Source organism: Macrobrachium rosenbergii, chromosome 56 (genome assembly GCF_040412425.1).
Source record: "Macrobrachium rosenbergii isolate ZJJX-2024 chromosome 56, ASM4041242v1, whole genome shotgun sequence".
NCBI lineage: Eukaryota > Metazoa > Arthropoda > Malacostraca > Decapoda > Palaemonidae > Macrobrachium > Macrobrachium rosenbergii.
The window spans coordinates 48,462,223-48,474,818 of record NC_089796.1 but is presented as its reverse complement, the minus strand read 5'-3'; the positions used below and the strand labels follow the sequence as shown (position 1 = coordinate 48,474,818).

Genomic DNA, 12,596 nt, shown 5'->3' with positions numbered 1-12,596 from the left:
TGGGCGTACCATTCGAGCGGGCGTTGACAAAATGGCTCGATTTCGGGAGCCACTAACACCGCCGAGGTACTCGGCGGTTTAAAGTCGAGCATTTCCTGCGCTCACGCCCCTCCTGCCCTCGCCACCCATATAGTGGAAAAAGCCCCAGCAACACTCACCGAGTGTTGCGAATAGCAGATATATGGGAAACTCACCACCCTCAAGAAGGATCCATGGGGCGGAAGATAAATCCCCGTCCCTCCTCGGAGGTTCAAATTCCCACAAAAATGGGAACTCGGGCAAGCCCCTAACTTGCCATTATTGCAAGAAAAGGGGCATTCCTCCGAACAGTGCGGAACAAGAAACCGGCTCTCTCTCTCCCGGAAAACCAACAAATAACTCGCCGCCTCGCCCTCCACAGGGGCAGCGGAAAGACTTTAGCCAGACCTTTTGCACGGCGTGCAAGGTTTATGGCCATTCTCCGCATGGGCGAAATGCCCACGCAATAATAAATCAAATACTCCCACCGTCGCCTTGGCCGTCACAGATCCCAAGTCATTAGGCCCTCCCGCCGAAGGGCCTGTATACGTGGCCCCTCCACGAGGTAGCGAGCCCCGCGCGCTGAGTCACTGCTTTCGAGGACTCGGGCGCGCAAATCTCCCTCATCCGAAGGGACAGAGTTCCCCTCACGGAGCTATCGTCAATAGACGAAAACTCGTCACGATCGAGGAATAAATCAATTTAAAATGATACTCCCTACGGTCCAATTGAGAGTCACAAGACCTCACCAATCCAAAATTTGCAATCTTGCAGTAGCAAGCCATCTCCCCGGAGGCTATGACGTCATCCTGGGACAGGACTTTCAGTCCCCACTGAAATCACGACAATCTAGGGGTCCACATTCCCCGAATCATTTCCATGGCGCGAGTAATTCTCCCCGCTTCTCCCTCAGCCAAGACTGGCGCCCCGGGTACCAGGAGGACGTGCAGTCCCCACCAGTGCCACCTGAGTACGATGTACAGTGGCCACCTCGATCGGTTCCCCGATCCATTCCAGTGCCCGGCCCTGCCTCAGTGCCAGTGCCAGGGCCCCAATCAGATCTCCCTTCAGGAGATGCCAAATTCCTGCCGGTGCCACTTGCATGCCCCGAGCAGGGCCAAGCTTCGTCCGTCCTGACCGACGAGCCCAAGAAACCTCTGATAGCGCCTGACTCTGCCCCTAGTGCCAGCGCCAGAGCGCTCGCCGATCTCCATTCACGGGATCCAACTCAGGACCCCCTCTCTTCCCCGGCCTGGCACCGCTACCAGCGTCGGTCAGAGAGACGGTTCCTCCCGACCACCGCGAAGCTCACCTGCAGGTGCGGCCTCAGTAACCCGTGCCTGAGCTGGTCAACGTTACCTGCGAACCGCTCACGCCACCCCCGACCGCCTTCTCTCTGCCTCAGCCCATCGCCATTGCAAGTCAGGATTCTGCCATATCTCACTTGGCCGATGAACTACAGATTATGGTAGAACCAGCACGGAACGCTCCTGCGTCAGCTGTCGCAGCAGCAGGCCCAGGTGGCACTCCATGCCGCCCTCCGGTCGCGGGCCCTCCGCTTCCCCGGCCGAGGACGACTGTCCCATTAAGAAAGGCTCGAGGCGAAATTACCACGGGCGTGGGAATTTCCAGGTAGTTTACAAAGAGCTCTAGAGCTCCCCTGGCCCCTGTGCCACCATTTCATCTTTCGAAGGTCTTGGCACCCTTAATCCAGAAGGGGATGTCAGGCCCTCCTCTATCTTCCTCCGTTCCTCAGGAACTTCTATCTCTTATCACCTTCTATTAATCTTCCTTTAAATTATCCCCACAAGAGGCAGTTAAATACGGGATACCATTCCCCACACAATGTATAAATCATTAAGAATAACAGAGTGAGAAGTGGCACGCCCTTGCGCCCATACCCTGGCACCGGGCGTGCGTGTCAGCCCCTCCTGAAGGAGTCGCGCCCTTCGGGTGCGCTTTCCTCGCCCTGGGACTGAAGTGATAGTCCGGGCCGTAATTTATAGGTGAAGGACAATAAATTTCTGCCTAACACAATAACACCCTCACTCTTTTTCCCTTAGCTCTTCTGCCAATATCATTTACTTTCTTTAGTCATTTAGTTATCTTTATTTTAATGAATCGCGAGTCATAAACTCTTGCCCTTGTGATTTAAATGCCCCTTTCATAAGCTCTGAGGGACGTGTCCCGCCTTTCATATGTGGTCAAGTATTCATTCGTAACGTCTTGGTAATTTTCCTTTTGTTATTATTATCCCTTTTCCCCCTTCCATTCCTTCCAAGATCTCTGTTTGTCCTACCCCACATCTTTTGTCTGCTTGCCCCGTCATAACATTGAGTAGGCAGTGGATGCATAAAATTAGCGTAGTTTAAGGTTAGCGAATTAAAACCTCGCGAATACTCTCGCCCACATACGGCTGTCAAAATCCGTGTGGGGCCGGCTAAGCAAAGTACGTTAAAACGAAGATAAATTATCAATGCGAATTTGTATAGTCATTACAATATGGTGTAAAAGGGGATGTCACTTACAAAAAAATAAATGCCGTTTTTTCATTTACACAGCCTCTTCAAGGTAGATTGTACTAACCGCATGCATTTTATCTAAAATTAAGTAACCGTGTATTTTAATTCTTGAACAATAACCTTTCCTTTCATTTGTTGGCCATAGCCTCATATACGTGGTCCTATAATCTTAATTAATTCACAATTGTTCGAGTCACTTTATAAAGTTACCAGTGGGTAACCAAATCTAAAGTAATTATTCTTTTGCAAGTGTTTAAATCACTTTGCGTTCTGTTAACGAAAATTGTCCCAATGTGTTATTAAAAGTAATGTCACAGCTTCAAAAGACCCTTAGTAGTAAAGTTCATTGCAAGGCAGAATGTAGAGTAACGTAAAGCATTTGCCGCTCATTCTTGAATATCGATGTACACACCCGAAGGAGGTATGTACATCATCTTGTATGGGGAGGTATTATGATTAGCAAGAATTCGCTAGCAAGTTGGCCCCCCCTCTTTGTTGTGTTTCATTTACTGCCAGCCGGCCGATCGATAGACCATCTGTCTATCGATTTAGCACGGTCAGAAAAACAAGGGTTTAAAAGATTAAGGCTCTCCCTTATTAAAACAGAACTTTCCTTCGAGGCAAAAGTAATCTGTCTTGGGCATTTTTCTTACAGGCAAAGCCTCCCCTGCGGGCAGCAGGTGCAATGAGTCAAAACCCCTGTGTTGGACGCACCCCCTGCCCCATAGGAGGGGATAAAAGGAAAACCCACGAGGTCTCGACACACACACGCGGGCTGGAAGACATGGAGTGAAGACGCCCTCAACACCTGGCCCCATCGATGCCCTTGCATCCTACCCACGTGGCCCTTTCCAAAGTATACTTTTCCTCGTGCCCTTCGACCGTATTACAAGTGTTCGCTCCACCGTTGGCCTGCCTCGAGCCCACACGCCATTGCTTGGAGTTTCGAGGAGTCCCCATCGCCTTGCCCCTTTACGGAAGCCCTTGCATCTCACCACGTGGAAGAAACTCGCCCTCGGAAATTGCAAGTCATCCACGGACTGCCTTCTACGCGCCCTCGGAAAATCTGCTAAGGTAAAGTGCCCTGGAAGAGCCCCATTTCAGTCACGCTTTTGTCTCGTAATATTTGCTTAAAGAGAAAGCCAGAAATCACCCTTGTCTAATGTCCGTGCGCCTCTTGCATCGGCAGTATTAATTCTTTATTACTCCTTTGGCACCCTCAGTGCAGCTTTTCATTATTCTTTTGTCTTTTCATTACTGGCGTATAATGTGCATATCTCTCATTTCAGAGGGACCCTATTTCGTGGAAGCTTCTCGGACTGTGTCTGGAATCCCCCAGTTTCATTCAATCCCGTAGGAATCCCCTTCAGGATAGTAATCTACTTGAGTTCCTCTTTCCCGTACTGATATCATTTATGTCAATACACTCCTTTAAATTTGCCCACGTGTTTTACGTAATATTTCCCTCAGTAACAAGAGCCCTATGCTCATATGAAATTCTCCTTTGTTTTCTCTTTTTTTTTACGTTTTCCTGGACCCACAAAGTCAGAATTACAAGGCTAAATTACCTTAAATCATTGCTACCTGTCTCACAGAGCATATTTCAAACTAAAACCACGGAAAAACGTAAAAATATATATATAATCATGAAGCTACAAATGTCGCTTACTATCAAATTCATGCTACCTCGGGAATATCTCTGATGGAGAATTATCACCGAAGGGGAATTTATAAGTGATAAATGGATTGGTACTGGTGGGACACGAACCCTCAACACAAACTTACCCAGCAACTCCAGTCGACGTTACCACTGAGCTATTGAGAGAGGTATAAGTCAATGCTGAGTCTGGTGTTTTTTTTTTTACCCGTCGTGAGCGGGGAAGTTGCACTCAGTCTCGGCATTAACACACCTCTGCCATGATAGTTCATTGGTACGTTTGGAACACACAGCTCTTATCAAAAAATTTTTATCACACCGTGATTTATATACAATCATGAAGCTACAAATGTCGCTTAATATTAAATTCATGCTACCTTGGGAATATCTCCGATGGAGAATTATCACCGAAGGGGAATTTATAAGTGATAAATGGATTGGTACTGCTGGGTCATGAACCCTCGACGCAGAACTTACCCAGCAACTCCAGTCGACATTACCACTGAGCTATCAAGAGAGGCATAAGTCAATGCCGAGTCTGCTGTACTTTTTTTTTTTTACCCGTCGTGAACGGAGATATTCCCGAGGTAGCATGAATTTGATATTAAGCGACATTTGTAGCTTCATGATTGTATATAAATGATGGTGTGATAGAAATTTCATAATAAGAGCTGCGTGTTCCAAACATTCCAATGAACTATCATGGCGGAGGTGGGTTAATGCCGCGGCTAAGTACAACTTCTCTGCTCACAATGGGTTAAAAAGAAGAAAAAAAAAATACAGCAGACTCGGCATTGACATATACCTCTCTTGATAGCTCAGTGGTAACGTCGACTGGAGTTGCTTGGTAAGTTCTGTGACGAGGGTTCATGACCCAGCAGCACCAATCCATTTATCACCTATAATTCCCCTTCGGTGATAATTCTCCATCGGAGATATTCCCGAGGTAGCAAGAATTTGATGTTAAGCGACATTTGTAGCTTCATGATTGTATATAAATCACGGTGTGATAAAAATTTCACATACCCTGTATGTATGTATGTATGTATATATATGTATATATATGTATATATATATATATATATATATATATATATATATATATATACAGTATATATATATATATATATATATATATATATATATATATATATATATATATATATATATATATATATATATATATATATCAACGGGGTAACGAGGGAAAGCACAGAGCATTTTCATGATTTATTGTGCCGACGTCGGCAACAATAAATCATGAAAATGCTATGTGCTTTATCGTTACCCGCTGATAGCAGTGGCTCCTGTTGTGATTTTATATATATATATATATATATATATATATATATATATATATATATATATATATATATATACATATACATACATACATATATATATATATATATATATATATATATATATATATACATATACACACACATATATATATATATATATATATATATATATATATATATATATATATATATATATATATATTAAGAAGACAACCATCAACAAAACAGTTGCACATTTATTGTAAGAAATGTTTTGTGTTACTTGAACACATCATCGGTCTGTAATATTGAAAAATACATAATTCTCTTAATTCAAAATAAAAGCTAAATTAAAAACAGCAGTTGCATTCTTTAAAATTACAAAAGTATATAAAAGTAAAAATGAAAGCAGAGAAATTTTTCAAGGCTGCCTGATCAAAAGAAAGGGAAAGACGAAGTGAGACCGCAAGCTCACGCATGCCCAGAGAAAACTTAGGCCAAGTGCAAAGGAGAAGACGGCACGGAATTTAGAAGAGGTGTATGACGTTTAAAAAGAAAGACTCAAGGGTCGTTAAGTAGGACATTTTTTCGTAGTTCCAATTATGGAAAATGTTTTTTATCAATATTAATCTTGCATTTAATGGCATGATTTCTAATAATAATGTACCTCTTCTAAACTCCGTGTCTTCTCCTTTGCACTTGGCCTAAGTGGTCTCTGGGCATGCGTGAGCTTGCGGTCTCACTTCGTCTTTCCCTTTCTTTTGATCAGGTAGTCTTGAAAATTTTCTTTGCTTTCTTTTTACTTTTATGTATTTTGTAATTTTAAAGAATGTAACTGCTGTTTTTAATTTGACTTTTATTTTAAATTAAGAGAATTAATATGTATTTTTAAATTTTACAGACCGATGATGTGTTTAAGTAACACGAAGCTTTCTTACAATAAATATGCAACTGTTTTGTTGACTGTTGTCTTATTTGGACTCCTGCTTGTTGTTGTATATTGCCGCCTGAATGTGTGTGTATATTTAAATATGCAAATTTTGTTGAATTCTATGGCTTTTTGATTTTTGATCAAGTTCTTATATTAGTTTGATAATATTTTCTAAGTCTACATCAACTGAATTTGGAAGAACGGAGAAGAGTCAGAAAATATTGTCCAACTAATAAGAAGTTGATCAACAATCAAAAAGCCATAGCATTCAACGAAATATGCATACAAGAAAAAATTTGCCCCAAAAACATTTACATATAGGCTATATTATACACACACACACACACACACACACACACACACATATATATATATATATATATATATATATATATATATACTATATATATAAATTATATATATACATTTATATATACATTTATATATACATGTATACACACACATATATATATATGTATATATATATATATAGTTTTACTATGCAATACTTTCATTATAGGTGGTGTAAGTAGTTTAGGACTGCTTATCATTTGAAGCATATGGGTTATGGAAGTGGACACAATGATGGATGGTGCATTATTGCCTTTACTTATACTTTTGGTCAATTTTTGTACTTCTTATAATTTCTGTAAAAACTTGTAAAACTTGTAAGTCAAATGCGATGTGTGTACTATTACAGTAATAGTTATACTTTAAAAATAACTTTAACTATTACCTGATCCAAATTCCAAGTGTACAAGAATCTTTGATGGCATGTATGTATGTTTTTGTTCCTCTGTACTTATGTTTATATTCTTGGTTACCGTCTATTAAATTCAAATACCTTACCTCTTGAACTTTTTCACTTGACTCTCATTTATCAAGGCCCTGTCAGATAAACACACATGACATGATAAAAGCAAAATTTGGGTAAATGTAAGTAACTAACTTTACGGGTGTAAAATGGCAACTCCATATCCTTACCCGCCGCTACCCTGTCAATACCACATTACCATAAACACTCAATACGTTTATAAACAACAACCATCACATTTTAAACTGAAAACTTTATGAAATAGGCAATTATCTACTCCTTTTCCCAATATTTGCAACAAAATCTACATAACTTGGTGGGTAGGTAGCCTAACTGTGGTTACCCACAACCTACCATGATTTTAAGACCATTGATGTATTTTGATGCAGCAACTTTATTATCAGATGTTACCATACTGTATTATCATACACGAGACACAAAATGTGTGTGTGTGTGTGTGTGTGTGTGTGTGTGTGTGAACGACTGGCTTGGGCTGAGTGTTAAACTTAGAATATTTGTTTCTGCTAGTCACATAAGCTATTAAAGCTGTATTTAAGATAGTAATGGTAATGAAACTGATATTATACTTACTGAATCCACTTATACTGTATTATCATCACGTTACATCATCATCATCATCATCATCATAAAAAAACTGACCATCCACCATACACATTTAAGTAGGCTATACAAATGTTGACGTTCTCAAAATCAGCTGATTGTGGCCTATGAACATATATGGAAAATCATTTTTTACTTGCTAAGAGAAACCGATTATTACTGGAATTATGATTTTTATTTTTGTACATAAAAACAAATGAAAAACGGTAATACACTGGCAAGCTAACATGTACAAAACTAAAATCCCCCCAAACCGCAAAACAGCTGTTTTCTGATTCGGTTGTTTATGTCCATTCTCAATACTGTTTATGTCAGTTCTTTGTTAAGTGGTGCTCATGCAATATATTAAGCGCTGGTTAATTATAAGAGATGGTTATGAATTGTTGCATAAGCCATAAGTTTGGTAAGTTTGTTTGAAAGCTTAGCCTAGTACAATCTATCGAGAATGAAATTCACTCAGTAAGTATAAACCTGTTTTTTTTTTTTTTTTTTATCAAGAGGTTGGGTTATCGAAAACGTAACTCACTTGATACATACAAGCTATATGATGAAATCATGTCTGGGGACAAAATTTAAGGGTCGCATGACACGTGAGACTGAATGACACAAGAGTCTACCTATACGGCATGTTTCTTTTGTTTTACTCATATGATAAATTTGCCTTTTTTTATTCATAGTTCCCCTACCCTGAATTACGCAAGTATTGCATCATTCACATTGCGCTATGGACTGGGCTCTTTCAGTGTGCTATTTATAAGAACATTACTTACGAAGTTATCACTAATCTTCTGTTTTACTATGATCACAGATTTCTCATTCTGTCTTATTATGGAAAGTGTGTGTCATTCTGCCTTATTATGGAAAGTGTGTGTCATTCTGCTTTATGGAAAGTGTGTGTCATTCTGCCTTATTATGGAAAGTGTGTGCGTGTTTACATCTATGTGGCAATTCATCATTGTTGACGTTACTGTTTGTCTCTTGTTTTTTCTTTTAGGTTAAATTCCGTCTTTATTCTTCATTCTAATAGTGTAACTAGCTGACCAACCCGGCGCTACCCGGGAAAACTCTGAATGACAACCGATAAACCCTCTTTCTCTCTCTCTCTCTCTCTCTCTCTCCAGTCTCCCTCACTCTTTCCTGCTTTCTCCTCCCTAACACACTCTCTACTCTCACTCCTCCCTAAGACCCCCTCTACTCTCTCTCTCCTCCCTAACACTCCCTCTACTCTCTCTCTCCTCCCTAACACTCCCTCTACTCTCTCCTCCCTAAAACCCCCTACTCTCTCTCTCTCTCTCTCTCTCTCTCCTCCCTAACACCTCCTCTACTCTGTGTCTCTCTCTCTCTCCTCCCTAACACTCCCTCTCCTCCCTAAAACCCCCTCTACTCTCTCTCTCTCTCTCTCTCTCTCTCTCCTCCCTAACACCCCCTCTACTCTCTCTCTCCTCCTCCCTAACACCCCCTCTACTCTCTCCTCCCTAAAACCCCCTCTACTTTCTCTCCTCCCTAAAACCCTCTCTACTCTCTTTTTCCCCTTTTCTCCTCCCTAACACCCCCTCTAGTCTCTCTCTCTCTCTCTCTCTCTCTCTCTCTCTCTCTCACTTTCCTGTTAAGCTAGTTGCTTCAATGACACTGCCCAGCATTTTTGACATTTTATATTTGATCCCTTCTCACCCCGCCTCCTATGAGGGCTGAACTTGGACACTAAGGGCATCAAGAGTGTCACTATTTATCTCAGCCACCTTGAAAACTATGGATTAGACACTAATATCTGTCGTTTTCGGTCATTTTTACATGTCACCCCCTTCACACACACATCCCCCCTTGGTGCCAGTGATGTCTTACCCCGACAGTATTTTTTTTCCAGATATTAAGTCATATGTATACCAAGTTTGGTTGAAATTGCTCAATGCATTTCAGAGTTATGCTGGAACATACACATGCGCACATACATACACTTACATACATCCATTTTTATATATACAGATTAACACATAACATTTTCATTCTAGAGCTAAAGGTACAAACCTTTTTAAAATACCCAAGGGCAAACTTGCCTCCTTTTCAGCTACAGTGTAATGCTCAAAAATTAAACTTCTTAAGTTTAGATAATTAACAAACAGCCTACTAGCCAAACCAATACAATTACTGAATAAGTCTTGATTCTATTTTCTTGAATTGATTGAAACTAGCCAGAAGATTTTATGAGGGTCCTATTAATGCCCTGTCCCCGTAATATTCAGATCAACCACCATCTGCCAACTGCGCATGAACAGAGCCCCCCTCCCCCCACTCTCCTGGGGCCTTGTGTCCAGCATCAATAGTAGATAACAATGGCATACATCACATAGACCCAGAAAAGACAACAACAGGACACAACCTACATGACTTCAGCTTGTCATTTTCTACCATCGCATTCAACATGCACCCAACAAATCTCCCAATTAATCTACCAATCAAAGCAAGCAATTTTATAAAGTTAAACAAATTAAAGTAAGAGATGGCAAAACAAGTCAAGAAACAATGGAACCCCCGGTACCGCTCCTATACTCAACTCTAATATAGACCAAGTAATTAAAACATGAATCTCTCACAGACGAAATAGGACTTATTTTATAATCACCACTAAGCCTACAATACAACAGACAAAACCTATAACAAACAGTAAGACCAGTGGCAAAAGCTAGCAATCAGAAACAAACTTCATTCAATGGATTAAAGAAAGCCACCCCTAAAATCAGATCTGTAGAATAAAACCCAGCCAAAAAGTGGAATCCACAAAGAGCCAACTTCATACACACAATTCTAACACGCATAAAATTAACTAAGCACCTATCATACGAATATCTTGATAGTCGCCAACTCTATGAATAATAGACCCAGCACACATAAATAAACGAGTCTTAAATAAAGCATGAGTCAGTAGATGAAAGAAAGCTAAAGTGGCCCAACCGAGTCTTGAAATAATATCACAACCAGTTGTCTTCAAGTAGATAAAGCAATCTTTTTCTCTAGGTCAACCTCAAAATTAGCCGCCAAATCCAGCCATAAACATAGTGAAGCAACCCGACAACAAAAAGTCCTAGCAAAAGAAGACCTTGATCTAGGGCTAAATCCAAAGAAACGATAAACTCCAGCAGTAACCAGTGCAGAGGAATGAACCAAGGCAGAAAAGGGTAGGAACAGCCAAAGCCGCAGGTAATCAAGCGGAGAATGGAATTTGGGCCCTTTTAATCATAGCACCTAACACTATTAAAGTAAGTAAAAAATGTGCCAAATTTTCTTTGGTGCAATCGAGTTTTCTGTACAGCATTATAATGCTGTATGGAACTCTCAGCCATGGTCCATGAAACTTTCAGCCAAGGCCCAGTGGCGGGCTGTGTTGTTGGCACTTATAGCGGTGCCAAACACACAATCATGACTAACTTTAATCTTAAATAAAATCAAAACTACTGAGGCTAGAGGGCTGCAATTTGGTAATGTTTGATGATTGGAGGGTGGATGATCAACATACCAATTTGCAGCCCTCTAGCCTCAGTACTTTTTAAGATCTGAGGGCGGACAGAAAAAGTGCGGACGGACAGAAACAGCTATCTCAACAGTTTTCTTTTACAGAAAACTAAAAATAACATATCCTCTACCTAGAGATTCCTCCCCAATGCAGAAATAATAATTTTAGTCACTTGTTAATATACCAGCCCTGGCAGATTTCTCATTCTGACAGCAAATAACTAGAGCATAAGAGAGACTGAACCTAAACCATCCCAACCCAGTAGGATACTAATTACATTGTGCCTAATAATCAGTGAAAGCATGGAAAATACAAATCCCAAAACCAGATAAATAAAACGGCCTGTATTATAGTCCCCAGGTATATAACCGCCCTTGTAAAACAAAACTATAGAGAAATTAAAACAAACGAAAGATATGAATATTATAGACATCCAGTCAATAATTAAAGTCATCTCAAACCTGGCTCTGCTACCCCTGACTAACTCTCGATCCATGAAATAACAACAACCAGAAGAAAGGAGACCCAAAGAAGTCACCAAACTAACAACAGACACAATGACAAAAATACTATACTACTCACATTTATTATTATTATTCCACAACACTGCTTACGATGAAATTTATATTTTTGGATCCACAAACCAACATTTTACTTAATTATCTAAGCTGTTAGCAAGTCGAGACAGAACCTTTACACACTAAAACATTCAAAGGAAGTCAGTGAAGCGAGAGAACTAAATACTCTCGAACCTTACCGGAGCAACAAGAAAACAAAGCCCTGAAATATTTTCCATGCTGACTTGAAGAAATTGTATAAAGCCAATAAGCAGCCCTTAAAAAGGAAAGCAAGCCAAGCGGAATCATAGCGAGTAAAGCCCAAGAAACCACCCTAAGAAAAAGACTAATTTCTCCTACCAAATTAACAGTAGGAGGAGCTGCTATATTTCTAGCCCTTAGCAAAAATCACCATAAAGCCATAGACAGTATAAAGTTGAGCAAACCTTTTCTAACTAATAGCCTACAACTAATAGCCTACAACTACCTAGGCTCTCATATGCCACATTAGCCAAGCAGAATAGCCCAGAAGAATGGCCAACATAACAGAGATGGCGCTAGATAAACCCCACCACCAAGAGGCACTGAGACCACAAAAGACCAAGCCCATATGGGCCACAGAAGAGTGAGCAATTAAAGCCTTAGTGTCTGTCTGACGTAAACAAATAAAGTTTACAAAAATACC

The 12,596-nt window shown here is 40.5% G+C and overlaps 1 protein-coding gene across 29 annotated transcripts in view; it reads right to left on the bottom strand.

Annotated features, from left to right (window-relative positions):
• atl (atlastin GTPase) overlaps window positions 1-12,596 on the bottom strand; it is a 496,293-nt gene that overhangs the window by 73,340 nt on the left and 410,357 nt on the right. The window lies entirely within an intron of this gene.